Raw genomic sequence first — 13,294 nt, 5'->3', positions numbered from 1 at the left:
TTCTTCACATATTCATTATCTGCTCAAATCTGAATTACTGATATTACTCAGTAACTTTCATGACTCTATTTTGCCTACAAGGTGTGGCCCAGACATCTTACAAAGATCTTGCAGCAGCTGGCCTTTCTCGACATTTCTGGCCAAATCAAAGGAACTTGTTCTCAAAACAGTACTGGCCTTTCATGCCCCTGTGCTTAACATATCTTCTTCCCTTTATGAAGCAGGTCTTCATTTTTGCCCGTGTCTCCTACCCATCATTCAAGACTTGAATCAGATCCCACTACCGCCCACTACTTCCCCAGGAAGACTTCACCACTCTTTCCCTCCTGTTGCCATGTTACAGGGTACACATGAGCTGTTTTACTGTGATTGTTACATGCCTGTCTTCCCTAGAGGACCCTAAACTGTGGCAGCAGGAACAATGTCTTGTTCATATGTGTTTCCTCAGCATCTGGCCCAACTAGTACGTTACACAGATATTTTTTAAATGAAATAAAAAATTCAAATTTTATGGCATTTTGGTGAAGTTTTTTTTCCCAAAAAGGTGTTTTTCTAATTTCCACCATTCTGTAAGACAACAGATTTTTGCCAAGTCAAAACAACTAAGGTGACATCAGAAATACAATTAACAAAACTTTTTACATAACTTTTGTTTCGTTTCTGATAATATAAAAATTCACTATAGTAATCTGAGAAAATACACAAAAGTACAAAAAAGAAAACAAAAATAATCAACAATCCCATAGCCCTGGAGATAGCCATTATTAACATTTTAGTATATTTCCTTCTGGTATTTTAAGCGATATAATTTGAATTATAATCTACAAGCATTTTAAAAGGCTGGATATTTTTAAATATAGTATTGTATCACAAGAGATTTCCATATCATTAACAAAATGTTCAAGAAAATGTATTGGATTCATAGAAATATGATATTTTATTTAACCTTTTCCTTATGTTGGACATTTGATTTTTGTTTTTATTTTTTATTTCAGAATATTACGGAGATATGTTGGGCATTTTTGCCCTTTCACAATTTTATTATTTTAAATAACACTAAGAGAAATATTTTTACTTGCAAATCCTAGTGAGCACTTGTGATTATTGCTTTTTAGAATTTGAATTACTGGTTATGAATATTTTTAAGGCTCTTAATCCAAATTAATTTGATTTCCAAAATCTTTTTCCCGCTTTGTACTCCTGGTAATAGCATAGAAATCTGCTTGTCCCACTGCCCCTTCACCACAGAGAATACGGTCATGGTTGTTTTTAATGTGTGCTAATTTGTTGTGCGAAAATGCTAAGTTTTTATTGATTTAATGTTTATTTCATTGGTGACTAATGAGAAAGAATAATTTGTATTTTTGTTAGCCATCTGTACTTCCTGTTCTGTGTATTTTCCATTCATTTCCTTTAATCTCAACAGAGTCTTGATGCTTTTCTTGATGTGTATGTGCTCTTTATAAATTGTGGATATTAATCTTTTATCACATCATAACAAATATTTTTCTCAATGTATTATTTACTTTTCCTTTTTTGTTTATGACATTTTGACATTATAAATGGGGAAAGAGCTGTAATTTATCATTTATTTGGGGAGAGGTCACAAATTTCTTGAGAATCTAATGATGTCTCTTATTAGAAAAATACATGCACACACTCACTTGCAAGCAATTTTAAAGGGTTGATGGACCTCTTGAATTCCATCTCCAGACTCTATCAATTACATTATTCATTCACTACTGTTTCCTCTGGGTCCTAACCACTTCACAACCTCACAGGGTGGTATAAACTCACTGCAACTTCTTACCAATTTTGATGTGTGAAAAAATGTGGAATGTATTACGCGCCTTATTGCATTGGGAAGAAACAGTACGCAATGGTAGAAAGAGTTTACATTAATTGGGTGTCAGGCAGATCGGGGGGAGGGGATGGGTGCATACATTCATAATGAGTGCAATGCACACCGTCTGGGGGATGGACACACTTGAAGCTCTGACTGGGCGGGGAGAGGCAAGGGCAATATTTGTAACCTAAACTTTTGTACCCCCATAATATGCTGAAATAAAAAAAAAAAAGGAAGTGTTTTAGAGGTGGGAAAACCTGAGCTCTTAGCCTAATTCCATCGCTAGCTAAATAAACTGGTAAAAACTACTTAATCTTTGTCTTCTATGCACACGTGTATGTTTTCACTCACATATACGTGTGTGTGAGTCTGTGTGTGTGTGTGTTGAAATGAGTATTAGCATTCTCTAAGGTCTTTTCTATTTCTAAAATGTACATATATTATGTACCAAAGTAATGTTATGTTATACAACACTTTTATTTTGAAGTCATTAAAAACGATCCTGGAAAAAAGACACATAAACTCCAAACAGCATAGCTGTGACTATTCAGCACTCCTTAGTTACAAGTAGTTATACTACCATTGAATGGTGTCATTAAAAATACATTGTCACCATAGAAACTGCAACTTTAAAGGATACCAAATCTTTCTTTGAAATGCTCATGCTGAGCGGCTTACATTGTCTTATGTAATAATGGTGCTTCACCTTATTTTGGTTTTTTGTTTGTTTTTGTTTCTGTTTTTTGTTTTTGTTTTTGTTTTAGCAGACACACAGCTTTCCCTTCTTCCCCCATTTATTCGTAACCAAAAAAAACTATCAAGATCTCTTTAAAATTGCTTGATACTTTATTAGGGAAAAAAAGAATCTGCTTAAAAAACAAAAACTTCCTGAAATATATATTACCAGTTGTCAATGGTGTCACTATTTTGTAGATTGGGAAAAAAAATGTTCCCACTCTAGATAAAATACAGGTATAAGTCTCTGCCCACCACCTTTTTACTTTGCCCCCTTTCCGACATTTTTCCTCCCCATTGGCCCTTTGCCCTTTGGCTCTGTCTGTTCACTCCCCACTCGGGACACTCTGCCACTTACACATCCTATATCCTGTTTCTCCCTAGGTGGTCCTAAGAACCAAAACATTAGTTGGTATAGACTTTGGAAATAAACTCACAGGGTTATTTGCATTTTAAGAGGGGAATCTTGAAGGCTGCAGGTGTTTTGAGACTTGAAGAAGTAAAGCTTTAATAGTCATGAGACAGGCAATATGGTCAGTATTTTGGAATGGAATAGCCCAGCCTCAAGCCCCCTCACTGGCCCTAAATAATCTACCTTCTGCTCCGTCTATTTTTGAGGTCTCCCTATTCTCCGCTAAAAAGTGTTGGCTGGGCACCTGCTAGATCCTTTCCCAGGTGCAGGGGCTACACCAGCCAATGAGATAGACAGGTATAATGTATTTCTAATTCAAGGGGAGACAGAAAACCAAAAGGTAAATTAAAAAGACCAGTTTTTGTAGGGATCAACAAGCCCTGCAGGGTTCTGAAAGAGCTTTCCAAGTAGAGGGACCCACTGGTAACCAAGGCCTGAGATAGTGAAGAATTCCACATGTTTGTGAAACAGTAGAAGGTCAGTGTGTCTAGAACATAGTGAATGAAGTGGAAATTGGCTCAGGACGAGATGAGAGAGAAAAGTCTGTGCCAGGTCTTGTAAGAGCTTGAAGGCAAAAATGAGGAGCCTCCTGGATTTAACTCTCAATCTAATGGGAAGTCAACGGAGGACTTCGAGAAGGGGAGTAAAATGACCTGACTTACTTTTTAAAAGATCATTCCCGGTTGCTATATGGCAAATAAGCTGTAGCAAGAGCCAAGGGAAGAAGGGAAACAAGTTTGAAGAAATTGCACTAAACAGTTAGGGATAATGCTGGTTGCAATTACCAGCAAGAGCAATGGCATGGGTGTTGGAAGTGTCTTTAATTAAAAGGAAAAGCCTTTGACTAAGATGTTTACCAGTTTCATTTGCTTTCATATCTCTCCCAAAATGCCATCACAGTTGCTATTACCTGGTCCAGATTCTGACGAACAAGTACAAACAATACAACAATCATACCTCTTCTATTCCAAGACTTCTGTGTGCAGCTCTGATTTTTTTCAAATATTCAAATGAAGCACAAATTTCAAAGTCTGTCAAAACTTTTAATAACTCATAGGAAAAGCAGTTAAGTATGACTTATACAAAACAGAACAGAGTTCAATCCAGGGCAGAAACATACCCTCCACTACGTAGCTCTGTCCTCTAGCCCATGATTCAAGTGATTCCAGATATGTTCCATCATATCTCTAAATACTTACTCCAAAAGTACTTCTCTGTGCAGCAGCCATCCAAAGAGGATGCAACAAACAATCATGGAAATAATTAATGGCTTATTAACCTTAAGATGTTATGAGAAACCTTAGCAGTGGTTTGCCAGTATCTATTTTACAAAACCAAATCTATTCCTCATTAATGTCTATGCTATATGCCACTTTTACGTGGCATCATAGAACGACAGATTGTTAGAGCTGCAAAGAAATCTTAGAGCTTACTCTAGTCCAACTCCCTGATTGCAACATGAGTAAATTTAAGTGATTTCCCAAAGACCACCATATGTACTAGCATCAGATGCTAAACAATAATATCACTGGTACCTTTCCTCATGTGGTTACATTCCATCCATGTATCTTACCCATTTTCCTAAACCCTTACCCTCCTCATGTCTTCACTTGCCCCTTTATGGGCTTGTGTCCATTCCAGGGGCATCACTGGAACCTCCCTTGCATATTTGTTCAGTTATCGTGACCCTCCCTAACTCAGTCATATCTAATCCCCAATCATTATTAAATCCAGCCTTCGACCTACTCCACACCTGTACCCAAACATCTGAGTTTGGCTGGAGAAAAGCACACGGTTGACAAGTCTTAGTTAAGTATAAAAACACGAAGCTCAAGGGGCTTCTGGTACTTTCCCGTAATCCTACTGAATTACTTTCCCATTCTTCAAATTACCTTCTCCTTTAGTCTCTAACTCTGTGACTCCCATCTTCACACTGAGAAAATTAGAGCAATCAGAAGAGAACGTCCAAGTATTCCCCACCAAATCTGCCCTCCCGTCTTCAAGTGTACCTGTATGTGCTGACTTCCCTTCTATTATGGGGGAAGAACTCCCCATGCTCCCAGCTCCTTCCTTTCTTGATTAGACTCTACCACCACCTCTTCGCTACTATAGAACATTGTTCTTGCCCTTTCCCTCTCTTCTCCGTGTCATCCATTTTCCCTTCCTACTGGGTAAAAATGGAAGGAAAAATTTGTTCATGAGTCTGCAATTTAGTCTGGGTTCAGTGGGCAGTTCCTCTGATGATCTCCCTCTCATGAGATCACATGACTGCAGTCATCTTGCAGCTCATCTGACCTCACTCGCATGCCTTGTGGTCAGCCAGAGTTATTGGCTGAGGTGTCTCCATTCTCTCCACACAGCCTTCCTCTCAGGACGGCTCCAATTTGTAGTATGGTGGAGGAACACTCCAGGTGGGAATGAGCAGAAACTGCAAGATGTCTTAACACTTTGCTGAGAAGTTACACATCACTTCCACCACATTCTACTTGTCACAGCAAGTTACGAAGCCAGCCCAGACTGAAAGGGAGAAAAAAGACACTTTACCTTTTGATGCAAAAGTCTGCAAAGAATTTTTGGCCATTTTTGATCCAGCACAGTCAGGGTAATTGACAAAATATCAATGTGTCATTTGCTGAAAGCACAAAAAAGTCTCCTTAAACACTATCCGAATATCAAGAGGTCTTATTAAGCTTTCAGAGGGAGAATCGTACCCCTGGCTGGAGCTATATTAGACATCTTCCTCCAGAATTCCCCTTCTCAGTAACATTGGAAATAATTTAAGAAAATTGTTCTCTCTGCCTTTCCAATCTCCAGCCCTCTCAGACACACCTCCATTTCAACAGCAAAGTAGTTGCCAAGAACAGTTGGGGGAAGTGGGAAGGTGGGAGTGTGGGAGGGGTTCCTAAATATGGTGTGTGCATCTATTTTGAGCAAAATCACAAGTCATTTCAAACATTTCGCTAAATTAAATCATAAGAGGTGGGGAAGTGGTAGAATTTCAGAAAGTCTTCAATGAAAAAAGAGAAGATATAGATTATATCAGTCATCTTGGGAAGTAATGGCAGAACCTGATGAGAGCTGTGTCGAGGTTTGCATGGAAAATTGGGTGGAAAAAGAAAGTAAGAGATATAAATTAGATATTTAGAATAAAATGTGCTGAAAAAAAGGCCTTAAAAATGACAGTAGGCTGCTTAGTTAATGAGGAAAATAATCTAAAAACATTGTAGTTGTTCTAACATGGAGAAACATGTATTCTCTTAGCAGTCAATACAAAAATTCCTTGGTAGAGAGAGTATCACCTTTATTAAGATGCTCTGGTAAGGCTCTTTTCAATAGAAACAAATTAGCTGGGCTTTGGTTTCTTAAAGAAGAGGATAAGTTTTTTTTTTTTTAATGGAGAAATGTTTTGTTTGAGTGAAAGAGAAGAAACCCAGATTGCCCAATACTGATGGTGGGGGGATGTGCATCTTGAGGAAGACACTGGACTCATAGGGAAAGAAAAACCTTGGTGGAAGAGAAGCCTGGAGGGAGATATCTTAAGGGGAATGCCAAATGTAATCCCCTTCTCGACACAAAAAACAGTCTACCAAAATTCATGCACTGCTCCATCATGTGACTGAATTTTCTCCCTTTGGAGACTCTTTAGATTGCATGTGGCAGGGGAAGCACCTTAGGAAAAAGAAGGGGGGGAAAAGGTGGGAGAGTTTCACTTAAAACAGTCTCTAAATGAGGCCGAGCGCGGTGGCTCACACCTCTAATCCTAGCACTCTGGGAGGCCAAGGCGGGCGGGTTGTTTGAGCTCGGAAGTTCAAAACCAGCTTGAGCAAGAGCGAGACCCCGTCTCTACTAAAATATAGAAAGAAATTAGCTGGACAACTAAAAACATATAGAAAAAATTAGCCGGGCATGGTGGCGCATGCCTAGTCCCAGCTACTTGGGAGGCTGAGGCAGAAGAATTGCTTGAGCCCAGGAGCCTGAGGTTGCTGTGAGCTAGGCTGACATCACAGCACTCTAGCCAGGGTGACAGAGTGGGACTCTGCCTCAAAAAATAAATAAATAAATAAATAAAATAAAACAGTTTCTGACTGGATAGAAATGGCCCTGGAACCGGGAACTGAAACACACTCACTCCCTCCATCTCTCGTCTCACCCCCTCACCTTGCAAGTGGCAGGGAACGTGGCCCCCATCAGCTCTAGGCCTTACAGCCCACAGCTCCACCACCCACTGAGCCAGAGGAGAACCTGTCGCTGGCGCAGCTTGGGTCAGGTGTCCACCCCTAGACCAACCACTAAGGCCAAAATAACGACAGCTTCCATTGCATAACAGTGAAGATGTTGATCTAAATAAAAGAGGCAAGCATTTTGACACACAGAAAAATAAATATCTGCTATGGTTTGAATGTTTGTGCCTCCTCCAAAATTCATGTTCCAACTTAATCCCCAATGCCATAGTATTAAGAGGTGGGACCTCTAGGAGGTGCTTAGGCCAAAGGACACCACCTTATGAGTGGGATCAATGCCCTATGAAAGGGCTTGTGGGAGCCTGCTAGTCCCTTTCTCCCCCTTCCCATGTAAGGACACAGAGTCCGCCACCATCAATGAGGAACAGGCTCTCTCTAGCACCCACATTTGCTGGCAACTTGATCTTGGACTTCCCAGCCTCCAGAACTATAATCAATGAATTTCTATTGTTTATAAATTACCCAGGCTAAGGTATTTTGTTATAACAGCAGGAACCAACTAAGACAATGACCAGAGTTTACACAGAAAATATCGAAGGGTCTAAGGCTGTCGGCCAGTGGGTGCAGGAGTGAGAACCAGTCAACCAACATTCAGTGTTACAGAGCCAAAGGTTCAATTAATCTTAATTCAAAAAACAATTTTAACCATATAATAATCATTTTCTCTTTGGTCATTAAGTAGACTATTATGTCATTTTTGCTTACTATTTGTTCAAGAAGAGGTCCGTAACAAGTGGCAACAGATGAGGACGCCACATGAGGAGACATTAAACAGTACAGTGGAAAACACTCATTTATCACATTAATGTTTTAGATCCCATCAGGCCTTAATTATATGAGTGCATACATATATGTCCATAATATTATTAACACACACAAATACTCAAAGGATATATTAAAGAAAATTTTAATCCCAGATATGTGAAATACAAAGGGACAGAAATCTTATATCTTTTGTGCAATTGAAGTCAACGTGAACTGAACTATGGTTGCTTTGCCTATTAGCAAATTTGTCTCGTGTGGTTTGAAATCAAACCTTTAGGATTTATCTAAGTTTAGTATCTACTGACACAAGTCTTTCTTGCTTATTTTGATCTTAAAATATAATTCAGTGACAGTTTGGGGCAGCTAAATATTTTAAAAAGGCAAAATCAATTGGTATCCATCTTTAAATGATGAGAATTACATGAGATAACTGTCATATTGTTAAAGGCAGCCCTTCAACTTCTAGCTATCCATGCTCCACATCCCAGAGTATTCACTTCTTCCAGTGGGAAGCAACTTCACAACAAACCATACTTTCCAGGAAGGGAAGAAAGAGTCATCTGTGATTTCTGGGTAGTTTGTGACCAGAAAGATCTTATTATTTTTAACAGAAGACACCATAGCCACTGCTGGGGTTTTCATTGCTGATAAATTTACAGGAAAGACAGCAACCAGGAAGCCACCTTCTTTTTGCCCTTCCTTCTTAGCAAAAAAGGTCCTCTTTTCCATGCCTTGTTAGATGTCTGTCCAGGAGGATAACAAAGGAGACCAACGAGGAAATAAAAGCTTAATGAGAGCAAAAGGAGAGAGAGACTGTATAGATCTGTTTCAAGCTGGAGTAATCACACCCAGGCTCATATCTTCTTATCTGTGTCAAGGGGGTGATTGCTTCAGAAAAGCCTGCCACTCTTTTCCTACCAGGTGTTCAAATGGTAGCTCCCCAGAGAGTCTAAAGAGAACATGTGCTGCCTGAAACACAGCCCCATCAGCAGTTAAAGGAGCTTTGTATTCCAGTTCCTTGCGCTGTGGTTGTTACAGAAATACTCGTGTTGCTGACCCAAGCAAAAAGACTATGGTGCACCCAGCTAGAAAGAGGCCTAATGCAGTATGTACCCTGAAGGGGGCTGCACACCTGCTCTGCCCACATTAAGATCCACAGATGTCAGTTAAATGAGCTCATCTAATCAGGTATCAGAAGGCTTGGGAGTATTTGTTTGTTTGTTGGTTGGTTGGCTTACATCCTTAAAAATACAACTAAAAACAATGTTGATGATGACTGAACACACCTAATGGAGAGTATTACAAAGAATATAGGAATAGACACACACACACACACACACACACACACACACACCCCATATGCACAGACCCCACATGCACAAACATAACCATGGAGACATCCTGGTGTTGTCACTGGTACTTCTCTCCTAAGTGCTGATGAGACCGTTAGCCTGGAAAGACTGAGGGAAGCATGCCCAGTTCCTCCGGTTCTGTACAGATCCTTCTTTCTTTTGTTTTCCAATGTATATTATTTACTAATCCTTTTTATGGCTATGTAGAACCATATTTTAGCTGTACTGGTCACTTCCTCCCTCCAAAGCTCATGAATTTTCTCTAAAATTGCCCAAAGTTCAGATTTATAAACTTTTCCACTGTTACAGTCTTTTGTCAACCTCCTGTAACAATATGGCTTTTTTGTCCCCTACTCCCATTGCAGTTGATCTTAAGGACCACCATTCATTCCTCCCACCCCCTCCACCCTCCAGCAAAGAGAAAACAATTTCTGGACTAAGTGCTATGTCAAAGAGTCTTTTCTCGCTATTCAAAATAAAAATCACTTTAGGATTTCTTCCTCTCTCAGCTCCCCCCAACCGTTCACATTTATTGTTGAACAATTTCTGGCCCACTAACGTATTATCTGCATTATAAAAATATACTACAAAAATATTTAAATTAGGGAAATCTTATTTATTTTACAAAAGTGTTCACTGTAAGATTCATTTAAATAACATGGTTTTTTCCTCCAAGATGGCTTAATAGAGGTTTTTCCAGTGTGTCTCACCCATTTGGAAGAAGAAAAACAGTGTGTAGAGATTCACATTGTGAACTTTTATTCAAGAAGAAACGTGAAAATCAAAGGACACTTCGGAATCCCAGGGAAGAGAATATGGGCAGGGAGCCTGCATGGCAGGGTCTGGCTGAAACTGTGAGTGAATACAGGAGAGAGGGAGAGGGTTTCCCTTTATAATCCACCTTTCCAGTGGGGAACCGTGCAAAGCACCTTGTCCCTCCAAAGCCTTGGAGCTAACTTGGGGAGAGGCCAGGAGACTGTGAGAAAGAAGGGCACTGGGACATGCCCCAGGCAATTTCCCAGACCCAGGACCCAATGGGACATCATTCTCAATCCTGGCTCACACCAAGGTGGGTGGGATTCAGTGACCAAGGAGCAGTGGCCACTGCAGGCATTAGAGTCTTGGACCAGGGATTAGAGTGCTAGATACGGAGCGGGGGGAGGAGCCCCAATGGCCAGAACTGAGAGGAAAGTGTGGAGTGTGTGATGGGCGCTGGAATTGGACTCTCCCCCTTCATGGGACTGGAGTGGGAGATTTGCCAGAGAGCTGTGGTTTTATCTGGGTGGCAAGTTTTGTGACGAGGGATGACTTTGCAATCTGAAGGCAAATTGTGTATGGCTTTGCTGAGTGTCCCAACTCTCCCTCTTGATCAGGACAGGGGTGTGAGCCCTGCCAGTTCTGAGGAATGAAAGGAAGGCAGTCACACACCCACTAGCCTGGGCTGGGTGCTTGGGCTGCCCCTGCTTTCCTGTGCAAGGAACTTGGTCCAGCAGAGGTTTCTCTGCTCCTTGCCCAGCCATACCTGTAGGCATTTGGTGACTGCCCCCTGGTCCCTCCCAAAAGCTGGTGCTTGAACCTGCCACTGAGGAGCCTGAGTGTGGACTTGCCTGTTCCAGCTACACCCAGCTACAGCCCCCGACCAAAGCTGATCACTGGACCCAGAAAACTGAGCATTCCACCACCCAGCCCAGAGAGCTGGTACCAGAGAGCTTCTCCCAGTAAACAAAGCCCAAGCATAACAAAGCCCAAGCATAAACCCTACTTCCACCACCACAGCCAGCTCTTACCTGCAAGCACCACCTACTGGCTTAGAGGTTGACCTGCACAACCCAATACAAAATCTGCTGGCACAAGTGCAGAGCACTTGGGAACAATACAAGGTTCCTGTGACTTCCACCACCCTGGCTTCTCAAGAGGTCATGAGCCTCCTCACCTACTTAGGACACCATTACTACAACTGGCATTTGAGAAAGCCACTGCACTAAGGTTATCTATAACCAAGGAATGCACACAGAGTCTTCACCACTGAACACACGCAGAAGCAAAGCCAAATCGCCCTACTCAATATACATTATAGTCACAAACACAAGAAAAGGAAAAAAAAAAAGTCCCATCCAAACAAAAGCAAATTCAAAAATAAGAACTGACTATTTCTCCTGATGTGAAGAAATCAGTGTAACAATTCCAGAAGTATGAAAAATCAGGGTGTTAGGACACCCCCAAAGGATCACATTAACTCCTTAGCAATGGCTCCTAAGCAAAATGAAATTTTTGAAATCCCAGATAAATAATTCAAAATATTAATTACAAAGAAGCTCAAATAGATCCAAGAGAAATCTGAAAGCCAATACAAAGAAATCAGAAAATAAATTCAGAATATAAATGAGAAATTTACCAAAGAGGTAGATATCTCTTTAAAAAACCCAAACAGTGCTCACTTTGGCAGCACATATGCTAAAATTGCAACGATATGGAGAATATTAGCATGGCCCCTGCACAAGGATGACATGCAAATTCTTGAAGCATTCCATATTTTTACATTAAAAAAAAAAAACCCAAACAGAATTTCTGGAAATGAAAAATTCATTGAAGGAATTACAAAATACAGTTGAAAGCTTCAACAATAGACTAGACTAAGCGAAGAGATACTCTTAGAACTTGAAGTTCTTTTGAATTAATTCAATCAGATGAAAATAAATTTTAAAAGAATTAAAAAATGAACAAAGCCTTCAAGAGTGTGGAACTACATAAGCAATTTAACTTACGAACCATTGTTATTCCTGAGGAAGAAGAAAAAGCAGGAATCTTAAAAACCTATTTAAGACAATAATTAATGAAAACTTACCTAGACTAGCAAGACATTTAGATATCCAGATACAAGAGGCCTAACAAACACCAGGAGAAATCATTGCAAGACAGTCTTCACCATGATATATAGTCATCAGATTGTCTAAAGTAAATGTGAAGAAAGAAATCCTAAAATCAGCAAAAGAAAAGCATTTAGTCACCTACAAAGGAAACCCCATCAGACTAACAGCAGACTTCTCAGCAGAAATCTTACAAGCCAGAAGAGATTGGAATCCTATTTTCAGGGCATTTAAAGAAAAAACTGTCAACCACAAATTTTATATCCTGCCAGAATAAGCTTGATGAATGAAGAAAAAATAAAGTCTTTCTCAGACAAACAAATGCTGAGGGAATTCATCACCACTAGATTGGCCCTACAAGAAAGCTCAAAGGAGTTTTAAACATGGAAATGAAAGGTCACTCACTACTCACCATCATAAAACACACACAAGTATTTATATAAAACTCACAAGTCTTATAAAAACAATTACACAAAAGAGGAAGAGAAAGAAATCAAATGGCAACATGACAGAACTCCACCAAACCACAAAGACAGAGAAAAAAAGAAACAAAGGATCCACAAAACATAGATACCAATTAACATGATGGCAGAAACAATACCTACATATCAATATTAGCCTTGAAGGTAAATGTATTAAATGCTCAATTGAAAAGTTATAGACTAGCAGAATGGATTAAAAAAATATGGGCTGGGTCTGGTGGCTCATACATGTAATCCCAACAGTTTGGGAGGCCAGAGTGGGAGGGCTGCTTGAGGCCAGGAGTTTGAAACCAGCCTGGGCAATAGTGAGACCCTGCCTCTATAAAAAATAAAAAAATTAGTCAGATATGGTGGTGCACACCTGTAGTCCCAGCTACTGGGAGGCTGAGGCAGGAAGATGGCTTAAGCCCAAGTGTTTGAGGCTACAGTGAGCTATGATAATGCCACTGCATTCTAGCCTAGGCAACATAGCAAGATCCTATCTCAAAAAAGAAAAATGAACCAACTATATGCTGTTACAAGAAACTCACCTTACAGGCAAATAAACTTATAGACTGAAGGTAAAAGGGTGGATAAAGATATTCCACACAAATG

At 40.1% G+C, this 13,294-nt stretch overlaps 1 non-coding gene and 1 pseudogene across 1 annotated transcript; one reads left to right on the top strand and one right to left on the bottom strand.

The window, feature by feature from the left end:
- Positions 1-10,871, bottom strand: part of LOC123621706 — a 31,317-nt pseudogene extending 20,446 nt beyond the window's left edge.
- Positions 10,872-11,781: 910 nt separating this feature from the next.
- Positions 11,782-11,888, top strand: LOC123622024. The gene has a single exon (XR_006729388.1). It is a non-coding gene; the product is annotated as a U6 spliceosomal RNA (small nuclear RNA).
- The last annotated feature ends 1,406 nt before the right edge of the window (positions 11,889-13,294 follow it).

The sequence above is a fragment of the Lemur catta genome, chromosome 16 (assembly GCF_020740605.2).
Source record: "Lemur catta isolate mLemCat1 chromosome 16, mLemCat1.pri, whole genome shotgun sequence".
NCBI classification, from domain to species: domain Eukaryota; kingdom Metazoa; phylum Chordata; class Mammalia; order Primates; family Lemuridae; genus Lemur; species Lemur catta.
The sequence above is the reverse complement of the archived record's forward strand: the minus strand, read 5'-3'. Positions and strand labels throughout refer to the sequence as shown.